This window comes from Varroa jacobsoni, unplaced genomic scaffold, assembly GCF_002532875.2.
Source record: "Varroa jacobsoni isolate VJ856 unplaced genomic scaffold, vjacob_1.0 scaffold_368, whole genome shotgun sequence".
In the NCBI taxonomy this organism is placed as follows: Eukaryota; Metazoa; Arthropoda; class Arachnida; order Mesostigmata; family Varroidae; genus Varroa; species Varroa jacobsoni.
Window position 1 is genome coordinate 45,523 of NW_019213270.1, and position 20,609 is coordinate 66,131.

The window sequence follows — 20,609 nt, forward strand, 5'->3', positions numbered from 1 at the left end:
ATTTTACCTAAGATTTTTACAGAACAGCTACGTTTTATTTTGCTTGCGGGCGTAAGCGTGCTATAGTAGACTAAAGTCGACTGTGAAGTGGGCGAAATTTCGAGCTATAGTCATCATTTTGCAATATACTTGGGCATATAGATACCAAATGTATCTAGGTGTGTTTATATCTAGTTCTATATGTATTGCTTCAGACCTTAAACGGTCGAAGAAAGTCCGTACTTGAATCAAAACTATCACGTGTCCAACTCTTATAGCTCTATCATAAAGACGATTGTGCGGTACTAAATAATATGCACTGCGCAAACCCCTTGAGCTTCCAACACAGCCTATATAACAGCTAGTATATCCACAAGCTAAAACCTCCAGTCCTAGCGTTACGTCACGCATAAGTTGAAAAGCGATCCCACTTTTAGATGATGAGACGCATATCAACCCAGTTGGGCCAGCGAACAAACAGAACTACGTGTATAACCATGCTGCAATACGGTACAGACTGGAACCATTTTCTAACTCATCTGCCAATGGATCTCGTTGCAGTTACACTGAGTTAATTTGGTTTATGTCTGCCGCCTGTCATTGTGCATCCGAAACGCTAAAGTTATTGGAAAAGTTTAGTGAACACACAATTCCTTGTTGAATAGGCGCGCCACGGGGACCTGGTTTATGATATCTGACGCTACCAGACTTCTCCTACGGGCCTCCCTTGAAAAGTAGAACCTTCTGCTCTTAGTGAGCTAGAAGGGTATGTCCTATGAAAAACATTTAGCGGCCGCGTCGGATGTAGGGAAAAAAAAAACCTGTATTTTGTTTCGAGCCTTTAACAGATTGTAGAGATGGTCACCTGCGAGAGAAGGTATAACGCCAAGTATTGCGTTCTCTACGTCGATAAACTAACTCAACTTACCATAGTTTGAAGCTGATATATCGAGAATCGACGAAAGTTTATTCCATCTGTAGGTTGAGTTGGCAGTTATTTCCCAGAAGAAAATTGATCCGAATCGGCTCTTTTGTGCCGGCCTGCAATTGGAATAGGAAAACATGGAGATACTCCAATGTATTGTTCTTCGACTTGACTGTTGTCATTTGGCTTCGCATTAGTTGTTTGCCACGTATTATCTTTTCTATAATATGCTTTCTACGGGTATCGTTGCACGAGAAATGCTGGATTCGATTTCTGGGTGAGGTCTACCCGGATGACAATTTTTACGCTACCACATTTCGAAATTAAGCTTGACGATCGTCACAAATGAACAGGAACATTTATTAGAGTTACTGTCCGGATGAGTGTAATGCGTATGCACCTTTTTACTGCGCGGCAGTGTCTTGACAAAGAGGGCAAGAGCACTGAGTAACCGTATCGTTTCCTCTTTTAAATTTGCCTCAACGAAATTACATTGACAATAATAAAAATATCCGTTTACTTTACTCCTTTAGACTATTTATTTACATCTGCAACAGGCTATCAACGAATACCGTATTAGTAAGTATTAAATTCTTGAGCCGAACTGGTGCTAACGGTTCCGCTCAACCTATTCGTTGCCCTGATAATCTCGATCTGGCGCATGGCTCTCAGAATAAATATATTGATTCTTAGTAGCGCAACCGCAATAAGTCATTATGCGTTGTAATGGCACTTTTGTTCGTGTCTAACTATAATACTATTCAGTCAGATTATATGCTATACTATTGCGCCCTCTTCCTCATTTCATATGCCCTTTTTAAAATGAAAATAGTGATTCGTAGAATACAAATGGGCAAGTGTCCACTGAAACGAAGCTCAGTCAACGCATAGGCTGCTTGTTCTCTATCCTCGCACTGAGTAAACGATCGGATCCAAGTAGGTCCCCGTAATAGCTTATAGGTAAATGTTTGCCTGTTAATGATAGGGACAGGTGGTGTTCTAGCTTCGAATCCGAACTCAGACACACTTCCTTTCGTTCTGGAAGCCGGCCGTTTGAGGGATGCCTAACGGCAACATCGGACGTAAAATTCCAAACATTTGGCCTCCGAGCAAACGGCTGACTCGGTCGCAGTTCTTCCACGGGATATCGTTCACAAGTCCAGAAAATCTCGTAGAGTCAATCTCCGCTGGTGGAGTCTGTTGCCAAATGCTGACTGGTGACCAGACGGGGCCCTGTTCAAGCCTTATCCAGTCTGTTTTCCACCGGATATCCACCCTCTTTAAGTCACGTCTCTTTTCGAATGTTCCGTCGCTGATAGTATCGTTATATTGCAGCCACTCGGATGTCACACAACAGTGGTATCTTATAAGGTCTAGGTCTCCTGTCTACCGTACTTTGACTGACTAAGAAAAACACTAACCAAAGAGTGAGAAGGCCAAACCATCGCATAAGGTACTTGCCGGTTACGTCTACGCCATGTTTTTAAGGAAGTACATAATAGACCTCGTGTGTCAAAAATACCAGGACGAGAGCGGTTATTCAAATCTGCCTATGTTAAACAACAGTATAGCTGGTTTGTGAATAACAGCTATCGGGAACGAGCAGGTAAGGAACGTGCATGATTAATGGCTATCTAGAAAAAAAACGTACTGTAAGCGTTATACGTTCACTGTTCTTTCGAATCCGAAACATCGATATATTGTTAGAATATGAATGGGAGCAGTATGCCCATTTGATTTTCTCTAGTTTAGATAGTCACGTACGATAGGCAGGCTTCGTGGTATTTTAAGGCACGTTTCAAGGAGCTTTTCATTGAACCTGTAGTTAGCATTTTCTTGGAATCTTAAACTAACATAAACAGATTTGATTTCACTCATAGCAATGCATTTCTTTGTTTGTTTAAAACCTAGCTTCACACATTTGGAGAATATACACAAACATATCAATTCAACAGCGCCCTCCTGCGGAAACTTTGGCCATTTTTTGCTGACGTCAACCGTACCATCTGATAAATCTTTACGAAGCAGGTACAAATGTAATTTATCTTTGTAGAGCTTAAATCGATATATATATATATATATATATATATATATATATATATATATATGAAAAAAGCCAAAATCCGAATGTGACGGCCCTTTTTAGTTAGGTAACACTGACATAATATTTGATTTGCATGAATGTCCATGTAGAAAAAGTATTTCCTGGAAGCAGTCGATAGATGTCGATGAGCCGAATGAAAATTCAATACATGTACAATACCTAAATCTTAATTTTTGGCTTGAAAGTGCCACTCGAAAAGCGAAAATATGGTACCCTATGTAAGAGGAGTGTTCTTAAGACCATTTGATGGGTCTTGACAAGCTGACAGCAAATGTAATACCTATGTTTGAAATCGATATTTTTAAGCGAAAATTACGAAAAACACAGCAGAAAGGCTGATAAAATCAGCCTTTCTGCTGTGTTTCGAGTGATTTTTGAGCGAACTTAAAGTGACTGTCACTTGGAAAGTTGTGGCGGCAAATTTAAAGCTGATTTTCCTAAAAATGTTTCTTTAACTAATTGTTTTTTTATAGAAAAGATATAAACCTTTAAAACCGTATAATATTCCGTAATAAATATTAATCATTAATTTTATATAGTGTGTGTAATTATTGTTCATAAAAAAAAGATAGAAAAATCTATAAGTTACAAATGGATTAGCCGACTTCATGGATTGCAATAGCCATGGACCTTTGACTGGAGGTCGACTCGATTCGTGTCGACCTACCATCTACACCCGCGTTCTGGGAACAAAATCGAATTGTCAACACTGAAAATTCCGTAAGCACGCTGTAAAAGTGTACCGAACGCGACAAATGTACGCTTGGCTGAGCCTTCTGGCGATCATAGGTAAGCAAAAGCTATAGAAGCATCTGCAGAAGGGTAACGGATGAGCTGGGGCAGGGTAACTGCAACGGGTTAGCTCTTAATGTGTACTCGACCTATAGGTCTTGTTAGCCTGAGTGAACGAATCAGATTAGCTAAAACAGTCGACCCAAAACAGGTGCCAGACGAAGTCCGCGGTCGGTCTGGTGAATCCTATATTATTATAGACATTTTTGAAAATGATAGATATGACTTTGTCTTTTATTGCATACATATATATATATATATATATATATATCAAGCTGTTTTATAGTTCACCTGCAACTCTGATTCGCAACGAAATTTCAGCACAATTGCATGGCTTGCCTTGTCATTAGCTAATTTCCTACCTGCTGTTGTTTGCGTCGTGTTTCCACGAGGATCGGCCGTTGAGCGTAGTCTCCGTAAAGTGCGCCGCTGTAAAGCTGCTAAAGGCCCGTAAAGGACATGAGAGGAGTAAATCATTTCGAGTGAGAAAAAAACGTTTACGGTATAGGCCGTAGGATGGTGAACAAATGACGACAGCTAATGGTTCTTATTACTACAGTTTTCGCACAGATAACAGTTCGACACGTTTCTGTGTACAAGCGGCGATTTTTAGGATATACCATGCTTCATGAATCTGCTGTGTCACTAGCAATGAAGATGTGCCTTGTACAGAGTATGTTGTAAACATTAAAAACTATTTTTTTTTTTCATTTTATAGAGTGACAAATTATTAAGCATGTTATATAGTCGACTAGAAACCACTTTTGGTATTCTAAACTTCGCGTTCCTACACCGCAGCGTTCACAGTGTTACCAATGGCACCCTTCGGAAAGGCAAAGTATTCGTTAATTCACAGCAGATTTTCTCGCGGATTTTTACAGAGGTTATAATTTATGCCACGTAATTTTCGGCTTTTCTCAAGCCACCGACCCATAGGGAATTTAAAGCGCGATGCTGGGCATTTGGTGCAGTAGCCATCAATCACGTCTGCTTTCGTCTCGCGAGCCATGGCTACCAGGCCAACAAAGACTGAAGTCCAAGAGGGGAAACGGTTTTAGTGGATGCAAGGGCTCATAGTACCGACAGTGTCTGCCCAACATTACCAATTTAAGCCATTAACACCTAGTTACAGAAAAATACTCATTGGCTTTTGCCCGCAAGCTAGCTTGAGTGTGGCTGGCGTTTTTCGGCCTGCTTTCTCCGCTCGTAAGCAAAGTACATGTGCATTAACACTCCGAAAACATTGTGGTCTGTATAATCACTACATAGGGTTTTAAATACGGCTATATCCCACAAGGTATTATAGAGTAGTGGTCAGACATAGCATGGATGGTCACAGGTAATCTCTATGATTGTATTGGGTCTTGCTTTGAGCTTTGTCCTCACTCCATTTTGGACCTTATCGCGAACAAAATTCCGTTACCAGTTGCGTGTATACGTGATTCTAGGTCACCGGTCTAGAGGTATCACTATGATCTTACGCACAATTAAATTATTTATATAATTCGAACAATACCCGGATTGCACAATATACAGTGTATTTTTAAGCTATCGTGAATGTATCTAAGAGGTGATAGAATTGAGCAAAGAAGCAATTTTAGAAATATGGCCAGGGCTCAATGGGGCTTTGTTCTATCGTGAAACGCTGTCCGACATCACCTATATAATTATATGACTAAGAAATCGATGCCGTTAACTACCGTTAAGTTTCCGTAACAAAGAGAGCGTATTGCCATAATGTACAGTACTTGATTTAACTATATGATTTTGCTAAGGATGCTAGGTGTAGTTTAAATTTATTAAACTCAATTTCAAAATTAGCGATAATAGTAACTTGCTAACTTTAATACGTCTATAATTGTATCGCATCAACGAAACGGTAGCTACTGGATGTGAGGCGTGTTAGCCTGTCTTATACGTTATTATAGAACGAGGCCTTAGTGATTCACTGACCCTTTACGGAAAGTGGCCCAGTTGATAATTTCTATTCATTTTTATAATATTTTTCGCCCATCCAAACGTATTCACATAACGCAAACCTTCTATATCGCGCGGATTATACAAAAATGTTGTATCATTCAAATATTTCTACATTTGTGGCCTAGAGCCACATGATTGGGCATACACATTAATCAAGTTGCTAGTAAACTCCGTTTGGAATTAGAAATTTTTAAGAAGAGTTAAGACAAAAGCTCATGTGAAGATAAAAAAACATTTCCCATACGCTACGTCAGTACATGCAACAATATATTAATCTTGAAGAACTGATAGATTTTGCACGTTTTCCCTTAATGTATGCAGATCTGACCATTATAGGGTGATAGAGAAGTATCGTGGACAACACCTAAAATCGAAAGGTCGTATAGACAACTTGGAGACGCGAATTGCGGGTACTTGAAAGCTTCCATCAGTAGCTCTGCTGAGATAATCGCGCTATTTTAGGTAGATAGGCCTTGTTAAGTGCTTGCCAGTAATGAGGAGTTGGCTTCAGAATGCTCTACGCGTCCACAACTAGGTATGAAACTAGATGACAGTATCTGGCTACATTCAAGATATCCACTTGTATTATTTATCTTTACAGGTATTAACTGTTTCCGTTTTATCACATTTGCCTTTGGGACCGCTTTTTTGTCGTAATCAATTTTTTTTTTTCTTTTCTTTTTGCTAACAGGCCAGAAACATATCTTTATTTATTTGGAAAATACATAGCTAGGCTTGATATGCATTTTATTAACACGCCGATAAAAATTATGGACGGTCATATTTGTTCGCCGTTCAGAAAAACAAATCGGCAATGTTTATGCTTCCAAGGCATACTATTACATCCCAAAAGCTGTATTTTTGTATAGCTTCATCTGTAAGCTTTTGGAGGGAACCACTTAAGTTCATTTAGGGTATTACCGCATCCTCGGACACTACACAATAGTGCTGGTTTAATTATACAATTTTCTCATTTACATGCTCAGACAAAGGCGTCATCCTTTGTAGCATTGGAATCGATCAATATAGATAGCGTAGTAATAGCACAGGCAATATCGCTCGCGAACCTGGCGACGGCAGTTGTTGCTCTATGTTGCCTTTTTTTCACAGCTCATTGTATGTGACACAGTGTCAATAGGCAGAAAGTGCAATTTCCGTACCTTGTTAACCTTTCTACAGGTTCATGCAGCCCTTGACAATTTCAACAAATCTGACAACAAAACTGTGACCTTCAAAAAACATAATGTCTGTAATAAACATATTTTTCGTTCGTTGCTTGGAAAGTTTCTGAGGCTGCGATATCTATGAATACCTAATTCGCTCAGTACAGAAGATTGTTGACTTTCAGCTTGTAAGTTATCTCGACCGTACTTTATCTGGGCAGTTAGAGTCTTACTGGATTTAGCACATGCTCATATCTAAAAATGTTGCTAAAGGAATACATCTGAATTAGAAAAATGGCCGACTTTTAATGCGCTTATAGCTTCACTGAATCTGTGAAGACTCTTTTTTTCTTGCTAGTATGGAAGATACGTATTGATAGGATAATCCGTCCCCGATAACCAACTTTATTCAAATGTTTCCGCTGTTGAAAACGACCGAACAGATAGACAGTGCCTATCTGTTCGGTCGTTTTCGTGGACTTGAGTCGGACGGCTAAGCGTATTGAGTCCTATTCTAAAAAAATTGTTCAATTGTTTTGAGACCCGAAGTTTTTGGCAATATCGTGTTGAATGTGTATGGTAGACACTTCGCCTCGGGCACCCATGGACAGTCCGCAGAAAAACAGTGCTTAATATGGTGACCGAGAATGAGGTAGTAACTCTAAAGTTCTCGATTTCTTACCAATCGCAGTATTTGGCGCTATCGTAAGCCATCATCTGGCGTGTTCCCTGCAAACACGTCGGTTTTGGACCTTATACGATCCAGTTGGCTCGCCAGGCATAGTTTGTAGAGCATACGAAGTGTCTCACGTTTCCCACATGGGCCGAAGGGTGGCGGTAATGCAATTATCATTTTGTATTGAAGATTTGTATGCCGTCAAAGTTTGAACGTTTTACGGTCTGAATAAATAAGCGATCACCATCAATCTGGCGATACGTTATACCACATTTTTCGTTGTTATGTATCTGTATACAGAATGTGCTATCGAACATCTACAGTCAAAAATGCTGTGCATATTAAACTCTATGTAAAACATCGTTTTCTCGCATTCCTACGTAACTAGACTAGAGGGTAAACAAAACTGCTTTACGTAGTCGTACGTAAACTCTTGTGGCATTTCATTTTGTGGAGTCAACGTAAGTGCATGGTGCAGATTCTCTTATAATTTAAGTGTCAATAGTTTTTATTGCAAAGGCGCGTTGGAAGACATTTTGAAACCCAAATTTTAGATGGTATATGGCCTCTACGAGACGATGCTACCTATAATGGCCTATTCAAGACACTGAGGCAACTGAATGCTGAGTTCGATGGAGGCATCATTTCTCGCAGGACATTCGTACCATGACTGCCCTGTTCATGCAATTGAACGACACTGGACTCTTTCTGTTGAGCCCTTTTCAAAACAGAATTTATAATATAAGGCTTTCTATGACTGGAAAGTTACAAGACAGTATCTGACGTAAAGCTTGCTAGCTGTAAAGAAATTTCGAGATAACAGCGAGGTAGAGAGATTTTTATGCTGAATATGTTCATCCGATTTATATCGTCGATCTCAATTCGGTAGTACATCGGCAATGGATAAGCTTATGAACGTACGATTCTATACGCTCGACCCTAACTACTATTTATAAGTTTATATTTTACACAATGTCGCTATTATGCACGTGATTACTAGAAAATATAGTTCTAAAGTAATCTATCACAAAATTCTCTAGTAATATTACCCCATGCCTGCCTCAAATTTGTTCGCATACTGTAGGCATATGCCAATTTCATGGCTGAATATATTGTGGTTAGATAATGTGACCAGCATTGTCGCTGGGTTAGGGTACCGTTTCCTCTACAATCACAAGTTTGTCACACTGATAGCGCTCCGTCAACAGCAACAAATAATAGGCCCCTTTTTCCACGCCCCGTTTCCGTCTGAAGGAAACCAAGAGGTAGTTTTGCGTTGTCGCCGCGTTTGTGGTCGCGGCCGCTAGCTATTCACGATATCCTGTACGACGTAAAGGGAAAGGCAGAATCAGAATGGGACATGACTTTCTTCACAGCTCTCCTTCGTTGGCTCTTCGACCAACTGTGTGCTCCTGATATACTTCAAGGCGTGTGATCGCCTCTCCATGGGGCTCCTCGTGGCCGTCACTCGTTTGTGCCATTCGGTATGAGCGCGTGTCTGTGTGTGTGTGTTGGTGTGTATCGGTGTACAGAGTCCGTGAGCGTTCTTCAAAAGATTTTCTTTCCGGCTGTGCTCCCTCCAGCAACAGTGGCAGCTCAAGCGTCAAAACATTGGCGCAAGTTGTCGATTTTGCCTACCAGGGGTCGCTGTTAGCGTTCCTATTCCCATGTGTTAAGCCAGTTCTTCCAGTCCTCCTCCATTCCGCATTCGTTTGCCCGCTATCTTGCAGTGTGCTTTCTCGTTCAGCGTGTTTTGTGCTCGTAGCGGTTGCTGACGGCGGCGGAGGCGGCGAGTTCGTCCCTTCAACGCTCATAGCAGCGGCCGAGCATCGTCATTGCCCAGCCGCGCCTGTCCGAGAGTGGCATCTGCACTCACCGCCTCGGAATTCGCGCTTCCTCCCTGTGTTGTGCTGCGGTTCTCTTTTCTCCTGTCCGCCACCTCGCGTGATGAGCACCGCGTACTGTGTGAGTAGCGAGCGCCGGCTGGCTTTGCCGTGTGTGGGTCTCTCTGTCCGTCTGTCTGTAAGTCGATTCTTTCCTCCTCTCCTCACCGCGGCAGCAGCTACCGCGGCCGTTAGCCGGCCGACGAGGTAGTCCTGACTGGTGGCGGAAAGAGGCAAACCGAATTCAGGCAGCCGAAACGGCCAGCACCTGTGCTGCTGTTTATTGCTGCTAGCTAGCTAGCTAGCTACCGGCAATTACCAACTAGCGACTAGTAGCTGGCGACCGATCTGGTTCTAGAAGCAGCAGCGAAGCCCGCCGGCCATAGCGTATTACTAAACAGAACAGAAGCAGCCGTGCTTCTTGTAGCTGTCGACCGGCTGAACGTCGTCTGTCGGTGGCTTGTCGGTGACTTGGTGCATCTATCTGTCTGGCTCTTTGTTTTTCCGTCGTTTAGTCGCCTGCTATTCGCTGGCCCCTTTCGTCGGCGCCAACGGTGTCGGCGGCGGCGGTGGCGGCAGCAGCAGCAGCAGCAGGCGGAGTTGTGGCGGGCGTTGGTCCGGCCCGTAGGCAGGCAGACTCCTACCAGCACGACCGAAGCTGCTGTGGCTCGACTCACTCCCGCTCCAAAGCGTAGCAGCATCAAAGAAAGACGGGCTGCTATTTACCATTCGCTCTTACTACTCTACAAGTCTACCTAGAATAGATGGGTGAACATCCAACGGTAACCTACGCGACTCACACTGAAGGCCATTGGTCATTCACGTTAGCCGGGTTGGTACAAGTTGTCCTAACTCGTCTGCGCTGCTCAACTACTCCTAGAGAAAGTTCATCGGACATTTAAACTAACTTTTCAGTAGTTCACAAAAAGTTAAACAGCAGTAGCAGCATTCGTGTTGGCTACAACAGCGGCAAGCGAAAGTAGTGGACAACAGTGCTCAACAGGTCTGTGTCTCTGTTATTCAAACGAGAGTTAGTTCGGAAAACAAGTTAGAAGAAAAGTTCCGAACGAAGTTAGAAGAAAAGTTATCCTTGGGGGACTACTCATCAAAGACAGTAACATCTGTGCTTGCCAGTGCTGTTGCTGACAGCAAAAAGAAAAGTGACTGAGTAGTAACTATTGCAACGTTGGAGGCCTGCATTGCAATGAGTACTTGGGATCGAGTGGTGAAGTCGACCGAATTCGTGCTTCGTTCTCGTCCTAATGTGCCCCTTTTTGGGTAACAGTAACAGTGGATGTTGATGACAGCGTTGGTAACGAGCAGTGAGTGACTAAGATATACTTCGCAGAGGTGCGCTAAGACGAGAACGACATGGACGGTCAGTCTTTCCACGGCCACCCTACGCTGCCGCCCACCGTTGCTCCCAATGAAACCTGATTAGTTTTAAGACTTCTGCGATTCGACTACACTTTGCCTTCCTAGGTTTGGGCGTATGTTGCTTTTTCAGAGGCGCTGCTGGTAGGTATAATGTAATGCGACACATTAGGGAAAAGGCGCAGAGACGATAGGAGTGTTACGAGTGCCTGCCTACCTGCTGGAGCATTTGGGGTGGTTGGTGTGATTTTCTTTTCTCTATGTGGCCCGTGGTAGACTCATCTGTGTGTCTACTGTTGTGCCGTTGTGTAAAAGTGCTATGCTGATAATAATAATGATAACTGTGAGTATAATTGGCGCCTGCCTATGATTACTGGTGCTGCCTTACCCTGAGCACCGCTTCCGCTTATCAAAAAGCTTTGCCAACATCTATATAGGATCGTGAAAAACATACACTATAAGGCGAACAAGGCGAACTAAGATAACTTACTTAAAAGAAAGAACAACAGAGAACAGCACAAGGAGCGTTCGTCAAATCAAGACGGGTTGATAAATAAAAAAAGGGAAGAGGGCAATTACACATTTACAGGCACAGAAAGGGCAATCAGTAAGAGTAAATGTTGCTAATTGAAAAAAAGGACATTCGACAGCACAGTCGAGTTCGAGTATTGAGGTTGAAGTACTGAAGTTTGATGGTAACTACGTCACAATAAGGCGCACGTTATTGCGCCTCGCCAACGTTGTCTTATCACTGTTGAACGCGATAAGCTAGGTTTACAAAGCCGAAGTCTCTGAACCGCTGTCAACAGTTCATCTAGATCGAACCGTTTAACAATTCTTAAACAGACTGGCGTTTACGAACGTGGCTAGAAAAGTTATTGCTACAATACCGGTCGTCAAATGCTCCGTCATCGAATGAGCAGTGTCCTCATAATGTTTGACGTGTAATTACAATCGTGTGCCACGACTACGCAAAAACGCATTTGGGCTGTTATAGTTAATGTCGGCACGGCAAAACACTACGTTACAAGGACAATTCAACACGGACGACCGTCTTAGTGTGTGGTTATCATTATCTGATAAAACTTCGTCTTGCCGTCGCGTTGCTACCATCAAAGGTGTTCTTTTTGCAAAAAGAAGTTTTCCCGACAAACAACAATGTCTGATTCTGTCGTTCGTATAAAAGCCATAGGATCGTAGTCCGCTTGTCATGACAAGATTTCCAACAAAGAAATTCTGCTCGAAGGTACAATAGCTCAGCTCTGAATTTCAATCAGCGGTATGCTACTGCTTGAAGAAACAGCCATTATTGCCAAAAGACATGATCGTCGCATTTGTTAACGTTATTTATGTTGTTACGACGACTATTATGATGGGTGTTACAGTTAAATCTACATGCTGTGCAACGATTTAATGATGGCATGAGGTGGCACTTGGCCGATATTGATCATCTTTTGTTCTCTTCAACGTTTGGTATCAGTGTTGTCGTTGTGTTTTGTGACTTTTTGGAATACTCCATACGACGAGAATAATAGAAAGGACGACGACGACGACGTGCGTGTCTGTGAGCCGTTGCCTGCTTCTAGTGATATTTTCCCCAGGCCAGCATTAGCCGAAGCGGCGTCGCTCGGCAAGCAAAAAAGGACGAGTAAACCCAGTAAAATGTGTAAGTTTGATCGCAAACCGTGATTCCCCCGCTTTGTCTTTTTCACATTAGGTAAATAGGTACAGTCCTTGTCAATAGGCACAAAGCATAAATCGTTCGTCTCGAACTGGAAGCGTTTGCGTACATTAGAATTTTTGACATGGATATAAGAGGCCGTAGAACGTTATTGTCTTATATAGAGATAAATGAGAACGACCTGGCGGAACTTTTGCTTGCGTAAATAATGACGTGGCTATGGGTTCAGCTAGGCAAAATTAATGGCCTATAGTTCTTCTTATGTGCCACACTTTTTTCTTTGCTAGAATGGTTTTCGTATACAACGTTGCTCGAAAACTGTAGACCTGAAGGACACTGTTCTGGACGGTCACTTGAATTCGACTCATAACCAAAACCCTATTTTCCCTATGTTAATACACAGTTTCTTTTTATATACAACATTTGAATCGTTCAATGTCCGCCTTCTCGGACCCTGCGGTAGAAGTCACCAGCCACTTCAGTTTTTAGAGCAAAGCTTAAGCAACAATAATAACGGCACGCACATTACTTAAGTTGAATGCAAGCACACAGTGTTTCTTTTCATAGAAAAAATGTCTTTCTTTTGACCTGCGTACAAAAGACTCTAGGAAAAAAGGGCAGGAACGGACTCCGCCTCGGTTTCTTTTCGATCGACTCTTTGTTGTTTCGCGACAAAAGAAATTAACGTACTCCTGATCTTTAAACGCTTTCCATCCGTAGGTGGAGGCAATATGAACTTTGTTCCATTAATAGACAGCGGCGTGAATTTCACTTGAAGCTGTAATTCAGCCTCCGAGACATACGTTATTAAAAGGCTCAGTCAGAACAACTTTTATGCGAGGCCATCAATATTGATTATGATATCCGGTTGTTTACTAGGTATTGGAGGGTTACTCTAATTGACCATCACCAACATGTTGAAATAATTTTTTTTTTGCTGTCGGTAAATCCAAAGAACAAATGTATGGTTAGCATGCGCCTCCGCTCTTTATTTGGTCGAATCATCGTTTCTCTGACCCAGTCAGGGGTTTACATTGTTTCTTTACAATTACGCTATATTTATCGCTTGCATTATTGACTTTTAATGAGATCCTATTGAAATAAGGGTATCAACCATAGATACCCTTGTGCAAAAAACAGCACGTTTCGATTTCCATGTGAAACATGGAAGAAATACTTAGCAAGTTTGGGATTTGACCTTGGGACAGCTTGACACTATTAGTGGGGTGAGGCTATGTTTATGCGTTTAATGATCGATTCACTTCAAGAAACTTCAAGACCCGAAGCACCGTGTGTCACATGCCCTTAGCCTCTCTGTCATGTTGTCAAATTGCCGGAGCAGAACCGCAATTAATGTAATAGTCAGTAATAATAATAATATATAAACTCAACTTGGAAATCATGATGCTTTCAATCTGAGTTTTTGCTATCTTGTGAACTAGAAAAAAATGTATCCGGTCTTGTCTGACCCGAAATAATCCTCCAAAAGAGGTATAACTTCGTGTTTTTTGTTATGAGGTGGAATGATGCACCAGTCTGCCCTATAACAAACAATATCATGCACCCGTTACTGACATAAAGAAGATCTAGAAAGCATCAATCAGTCGTAAAGGAGGCATTATTAAAATCCTATACGTAAAAACGTTCTAGCAGCATGCTTTTAAACACACAAGTTTACCAGCCTCCGTTGAATTGAACGAACAAGTGTCAATCAAACAAGCCGTATAAAAATACTTATTGATAGAAAATAAGGACGAATTGGGCCAAATATGTATCACCACTCGTCGTGGTGCCCTAGGAAAGTCGTCCTTTCAAATTCAAGCATTCAATTCAATAATCATTTCCACTTATGCTGGTCGACTTTACCATTTCACAAACCTGAAAGCGGACCCGAAACATTTGAATGTCAATAGTTTCCCTCTGCTTGTACGTGTACGTGAAGCTTGCCGAAAGGAAGATGGTCTCAATTAATGTTTTTCTAGGCATTTCAAGACGCATCCATGCGATTATGAAGCAAAAGTACGACAAAATGCCATTTTCAACATCTAAAACTTGTGCTTAATTTACAAAAATCTGGGGGTCACTAGCAGTATTTAACAGAATATTAAGTTTGGTTGTAGGAGTGAAGACTGCAGTCCTTCTGCCAGGGTAGATAGGTACCTTATACAACTTAGTACAGGTATGAGAAACTGAGCCATATTCTATTTCTCAATCAAAACAGTTACGTGTCACCACTATTAATAGCCGGGGTGTTCAATTGAGCCAATCGAGGCTGTATGATTATATCAGCGAGACTGGGCAAAGACTTGTGCACCGTTTCGTTCCTTGGCGCACACTCTGACACAGAATAAATGAACGCTGAAAGGCACAGCACAAGGCCGATTAGGCTTATACGAACATTGAATATGTACTTATACGAAAGACTAGATGCTAACTCAAGAACGACGGACTCCACCAACGGGACGCCAGCTCAGCTTAGCTGGAACAGTTATCAACTATATATATGTAGGGAGAAATGAATTCCATGGAATCTGTTCTGATAGCAGATTGGGCGAAAGATCGAAAATGGAAAACGGGTTAGAGAACCTAGATACGATCTCCAAACTTGCCGTTTCAATTATTTCGACGTTGATGTTGATGTCGATGGCTGACTAACTCTACAGCGCTCCGCCATAGAATGATGCAAACATAGAGACTCTCCAGCGACGACTGAAAGCAAACGAGCCGCTGTTGCTTGTCTGGCTTTTCGTACACTGGCTCCTTTAAGGATTTTCTTTGATGAACATACGATGGGTCCTCTATTTAGCGAGCAGCGGAGGCTGGTAGCTCGTCGAGAACGCATTTGACACGAGGCAGTTACACATAGAGCCCCAATGGTGAGGCCCACGCTTGCTCGCTAGTCAAAGTTGATTTCTTTCACGTTTGGGTTTATGCTCGCTAGATGACTGATTCATTCGATCAGATTATGTGCGCTGGACATATTTATTAGTAATAATAACTAACTAAACTATATTGTTGCTGTGATCTTTATTTTTTTCTGGTTAGGAGACCGTACCAGAATCTACAACTTCACAAAGCGATTTCAGTGCTACAATAATTAGATCTTTTTTTCAGCGCAGGACATAACGTTACTAAGCGATTTATTCTGTGTTAAAGAATGAACATTGGTTCTTCCTCGGCAGAAGAACAAGTGGAATAGATGTTTTTAGACCCATAGTGATTATGGGTGCGCGATTTGATCAAAGCTCTATGTGACGTATTGTATTTTCACTCAAGTCTTATATCGAGTAGCAATAACATCACCCAGATGTATTCGTTCCTCAGATCAACAGTAAGGCCCGCTTGGTTACGTCAATTTGACGTTGATTCATTGCAGGAGTTAGCACTGTCGTTACGCTATTGCGAATGCGGTCCACAGCAACGGAGTCGTATTCTGCATTTTATTCTTTGAAACGTCTGATCTCAATCTGTTCCTCCATCTGTGCTAACTCGCCCGTAATTAGACGTTATGGTTTATGGCCGGTATGGTTTCGGGCATGGCCAACACTTGTCCTAGGAGTGGCGGCTCACATAGTCTTTTATGCACTGACATCATTCGTTGTCTGGAAAGATTCTGACGTCCAGGAGGGAAGATGGCATCTAGCTATACTACGAGCTTCCACGCCATTGTCGCTGTTTAGATGTTTGGGTCAAGATCGGAAGAGGCGTGAATCGTCATATAGGTGTACGTTCTGCTTGATCTTCAAATGCGTTTTCACACTCTTGATTGTGATTTTTGATAGTGGCGTATATGTGACTTTACCATGCTGCGCGGTTCACTTGTTGTGAGTAAGTTAAAAGAGGGGTAATGGACATGTGTGCCAAGAACGTGGCTGCCTAATCTACGAATTTTTACCTGTCGAAATGATGTCTTCGATATGTTAGAACAATGCGATGTCTTGCAAAGATCCCTACAATGAACCGACATTTATTCTAATACAAACTAATAGAATTTTGTAGGTAATCGACTCTTCCGGTGTCGTAGCTTGTATGCACGCAGAGCCGAGCAACACTGACTAACAAAAGATGTTGACACTTTTATATCTCAGAAATACTCTATACTCGTCACCAGTTTACATCAGAGTGAATAACGCGTAGCCCCCGTTGACCTGAAGGATACCTGATAATTTAGTTCCGAATCCAGTCGTAAGCACAGTCCGTTTGGCGTTAAGAACAAGCCGTCTGACGCGAGTGCCCAAGGCGGTAGTGGACACAAAAGCACAACACATTTATTGGGTAATGTGCGCGCGTCATAGACCATTCACTTGCCACGATTCACAGTACCTCAATACTATTTATTTTACTTTGTCAGTTCCTCACCCAGTGCCTCTAACCTTTCCTAGTGCGTAAACTCTATGTCATTAAAGGCTGAAGCACCGATTAGCCGTCGTCATCGTTGTTATTACCTTCTACTGCCTTGCAACAACTTCTGGTACATTATTTCATGAATAAGACCAACCATGATGCGAGTCGCTATGACGTTCACATAATGCACCGTACGTCTGTGTGTAGTACGTGACCAGTGTCACTGTTTTCAGTCGGCCAGTTTGCCCTACCTACGTGTTTATTATCTCTTTGCTGGGTCGAAATCGGTAACTCGTAGTAGGTACGGGACCTCGTAGCATCACTCCGTATCGTAGCTGCCACCCGCGTTCAGCGTGCTTTTTGTTGGTGCTCCATTTGTAGCTGACGATAGCGTTCTACTGTCAAATGGTACGGTCTGTATTAGCGTTGCTGGCGTCGTGGTTTTTACCTATTCGTGCAACAGTCCCAACCAACACATTGAATATATGCTCCTTCGGCGTTCCTCGACGACCGGATACGTTACTACCCATTTATAATTCTACAATTTTTAAATGAAAAAAAAACGCTTGTTAAGAGTCTGAAGTCTCGAAAAAGCTGTAGTACAGGTATTGTCGGTATGGACGTACTATAGCCATATGTTCCACTGCTGCCGCCTGTCGGTCCCGCGTGGAACGACGCGGGGTTCAATGTTATGGCGCGTTGTTGATCCTTCATAAAAGAAAAAGAAAAAAAAAAACGAACAAGTAAAGAGCATCAGTCGCCAGTGTTGCCATTGCTGCTGTTGGCATGTGCATATAGGCATGAAGAACGGGAGTAGCCGTCATCGTGTTTGACGGATAAGCGCTAAATCAGTCGATTGCTATAGAAACTGTATACAACAGCGACAGTTTCCTTACGGCGTGCGTTTTCCTCTACCGTTGCTTCTGCTTCTGACGACTGTAGAGGCCTTCTGCCGGCAGAAGTTATTTATCGATTTCACAATTCGATCAATAAACGTCCTACTGTAGCGTTCTGCTGGCATCACTTCTTGATCAAGGCTCCGTCGTACGCTGATTGAATCCGTACTGCCGTACTAATACGATTCAACAATGTGGCTCTGCTGTCACGTGCGTGGCGGCTGTTTTCTATAGGAAATTCAGATCTCCCTCTTTCTCCCTGTTCGCTATTTATGTAATGGTTGTTCTTGTACCGTATTTGCTAGCACTGGTTGCTACCCAGATGCGTATGTCTCGTCGAAACAGAAGGAATTAAACGTTATCACGCTTTCGGAAACGTTCTGCGGTTCGATGATTCGGGGGATATCGCCTCTCAACTTTTGAATACATACATTTGAAACAGATGCACACGTGTATCTCTATATACATGTACGTGTTGGGGTGCTTTGGCATAGCGGACATTCGGCAAAGGTAAAAGCAAAGTAGTACTTGCGATGATCTGTGCGTAACATACATTGGCCGTGTACTGCCGTTCCATTTACGGAGCAAATATGACCATTTTTGTTCTTGCTCATAATGTTAAGGCCGTAAGAGTGACGTAACAGATAATTGTTGTCGGAATCAACGGTAGTAGCCTCACAGTACTCTCTTTAGACTTCAGTAAATCACCTCCGTGTGTCTGAACTGAACAGGACTAGCAGCTGCTGGATGGGTGTCATCCTGTTTCCGCTGAGATCCTTGAGCAGAATAATAGAATCGAAATTGAAATATTAATGGTCAGGCGACGATCAATAGTCATGGCCCAGGGTTAACTGTACAGACTTCAGATTTGCCATTCTTCTAGTGAGCGTGCCGTTTATAGAAGGCTTACTTATTAATTATTGTTAATAAAGGTGTGCATTTGCTTTTTGCTCCTAAACTAACTGTTTTGTTTGGATGTAGTCAATAAAATTTCACTTAGTGCACCAAAAAACACCATAACAGCCGTCTGACCGAGCCAAATAATCTGCTTTTATTTTCTTGCTAGTGGATCTTATTAAGTGCCGAATACGCGACGCCAGCGGAGGAACGAGACTGGCATTTAATAGTAGGATAGATGTACATGTTGATGATTATAATACGGCGAGTCGAGAGATGAATGTTATAAGTCTGTCACTCTGGGCCTAATTAAAAATATAACAAAACCTTCAAAGCATTGTTTGGGCTATTCCTTCGTGTTCCAACATCGCTTATTGAATTTTAACATATAAAAGACAGTAATGCTACTTATGCGATAATATCGAAACACGGAGACTGTTATTTATGCAATTATGAAAAATCTATGATTTTGAAGAGCCCATTGCTTAAATGCGAAACATCAACTTCGGAAATGAAATTGTGTCCTGCTAAAAGTTAGACGAGACTGCCAATTGTGCTATATATATATATACATATATATATATATATATATATATATTTTTTTTTAATTTGCAACGCGTCTAGGGATATACAGAGGCGATTTGTTCGCGAGTGTATGCGTAAGCGGTTACTATCGGGTTTAATGTTTTTACTATTTGATGTTCTTGTCCATGTCGCAACTTTAGATGTCCCACTTTCCTTGCAGCAGGTGAGAACTACTTCAAAAGAAAGTTTGACGGGCCTGCATATGAATAAATCAACTAAAAGAGGTTTTATCGAGTTTTTTTTTTTTTTTTCTGGTATGAAAAACATATCGTAAGCTATCTTTTGAGCACGTCAAGTAATCTACAATAACAGAACAGACAAGAATGACAGACGATTTCACCTCTAATTTTGTACCGATATGTACTTATATCTAACACCATACTCCAGATGAATTCTATACTGTTTAAAGACTGTGTGTAGGTTCACATTTGCGTACTATATACAGTTGTACTTGTTAATTTATCACGTTAAGAAGGAATGACCTGCATTTTACGACTTCACGCCTTCAGCTACCTAAAAGTGGACACGCACACACAATTCCTGAGCTGATATTTAAAAAGCATATAATGGAAAGTAGCCGCACGTTTCATCGCTCTTTGAACTCACGACTGTGCTACCTAGGAATGATGTATGTCATTCTACCTATCTTACACCTACCTTGTTTTGCACACGTAGGTATAGAAATCCCTCAAGACGTAGGCACTAAATTTCAACCCATAACGTGCTGTAGTTGAAAACTGTTATGCTCTGTTATTAGAATTACAGTCTGTGACGGTTTTTCTGAACAGGGTTTTAACGATGGTATTAGTATTAAAATCGTTCGAACCCTCGCACGAAGCTCTTCATGTTTGAGTCCGTTGCATTATTAGTTGGATTTATCAAAGGCAACAATGTGATGAAAGTAAACAGTAAATACTGTCATCATCTTCATTATCAGCTGGATTCTAGTAGGCTCAATCAGCTCGAATAATAACATCTGTAGCTAGATAAATATACAATTGTTCTAAGACAATCGAAACGGTATTGGTTTCCTTAAGCTCTTCGTCACATCGACCTGTCTGATCCTTAACTGTATTGACCGGTAACAAACTGACCTCAGAAAATGACTAGAGTTAATTTTTTATACGGCTATTAATTACTATCGCAGAAGTAATAACAATAGTCTCATACATGAATCCAGCGCGTAGATCCCATAACAGTAATTATTACGAGGATTATATGCGAAGCCATACATCGTAATACTCACCGTTCAAAGATGGAAGACTCACCATTTGTCAATAACGATTTGTGGCCTTAATGCCCAGCAATGGGGCCTTTTTTGCAAATTATG

The 20,609-nt window shown here is 41.8% G+C and overlaps 1 protein-coding gene and 1 long non-coding RNA gene across 2 annotated transcripts in view; one reads left to right on the forward strand and one right to left on the reverse strand.

Moving 5' to 3' along the window:
• Positions 1-4,456, reverse strand: part of LOC147753579 (uncharacterized) — a 5,529-nt gene extending 1,073 nt beyond the window's left edge. Inside the window, exons 1-2 of the long non-coding RNA XR_015310741.1 lie at positions 4,163-4,456; positions 908-1,020 (exon numbers count right to left, since the gene is read on the reverse strand). This is a non-coding gene — a long non-coding RNA (uncharacterized LOC147753579). The remainder of the gene's footprint in view (positions 1-907; positions 1,021-4,162) is intronic.
• A 5,219-nt stretch (positions 4,457-9,675) lies between these two features.
• Positions 9,676-20,609, forward strand: part of LOC111259800 (adenylate cyclase 1) — a 99,022-nt gene continuing 88,088 nt past the window's right edge. The window contains exons 1-2 of the mRNA XM_022832042.2: positions 9,676-12,122; positions 12,262-12,542. The gene's annotated coding sequence lies outside the window, so the exon portion shown is untranslated. The remainder of the gene's footprint in view (positions 12,123-12,261; positions 12,543-20,609) is intronic.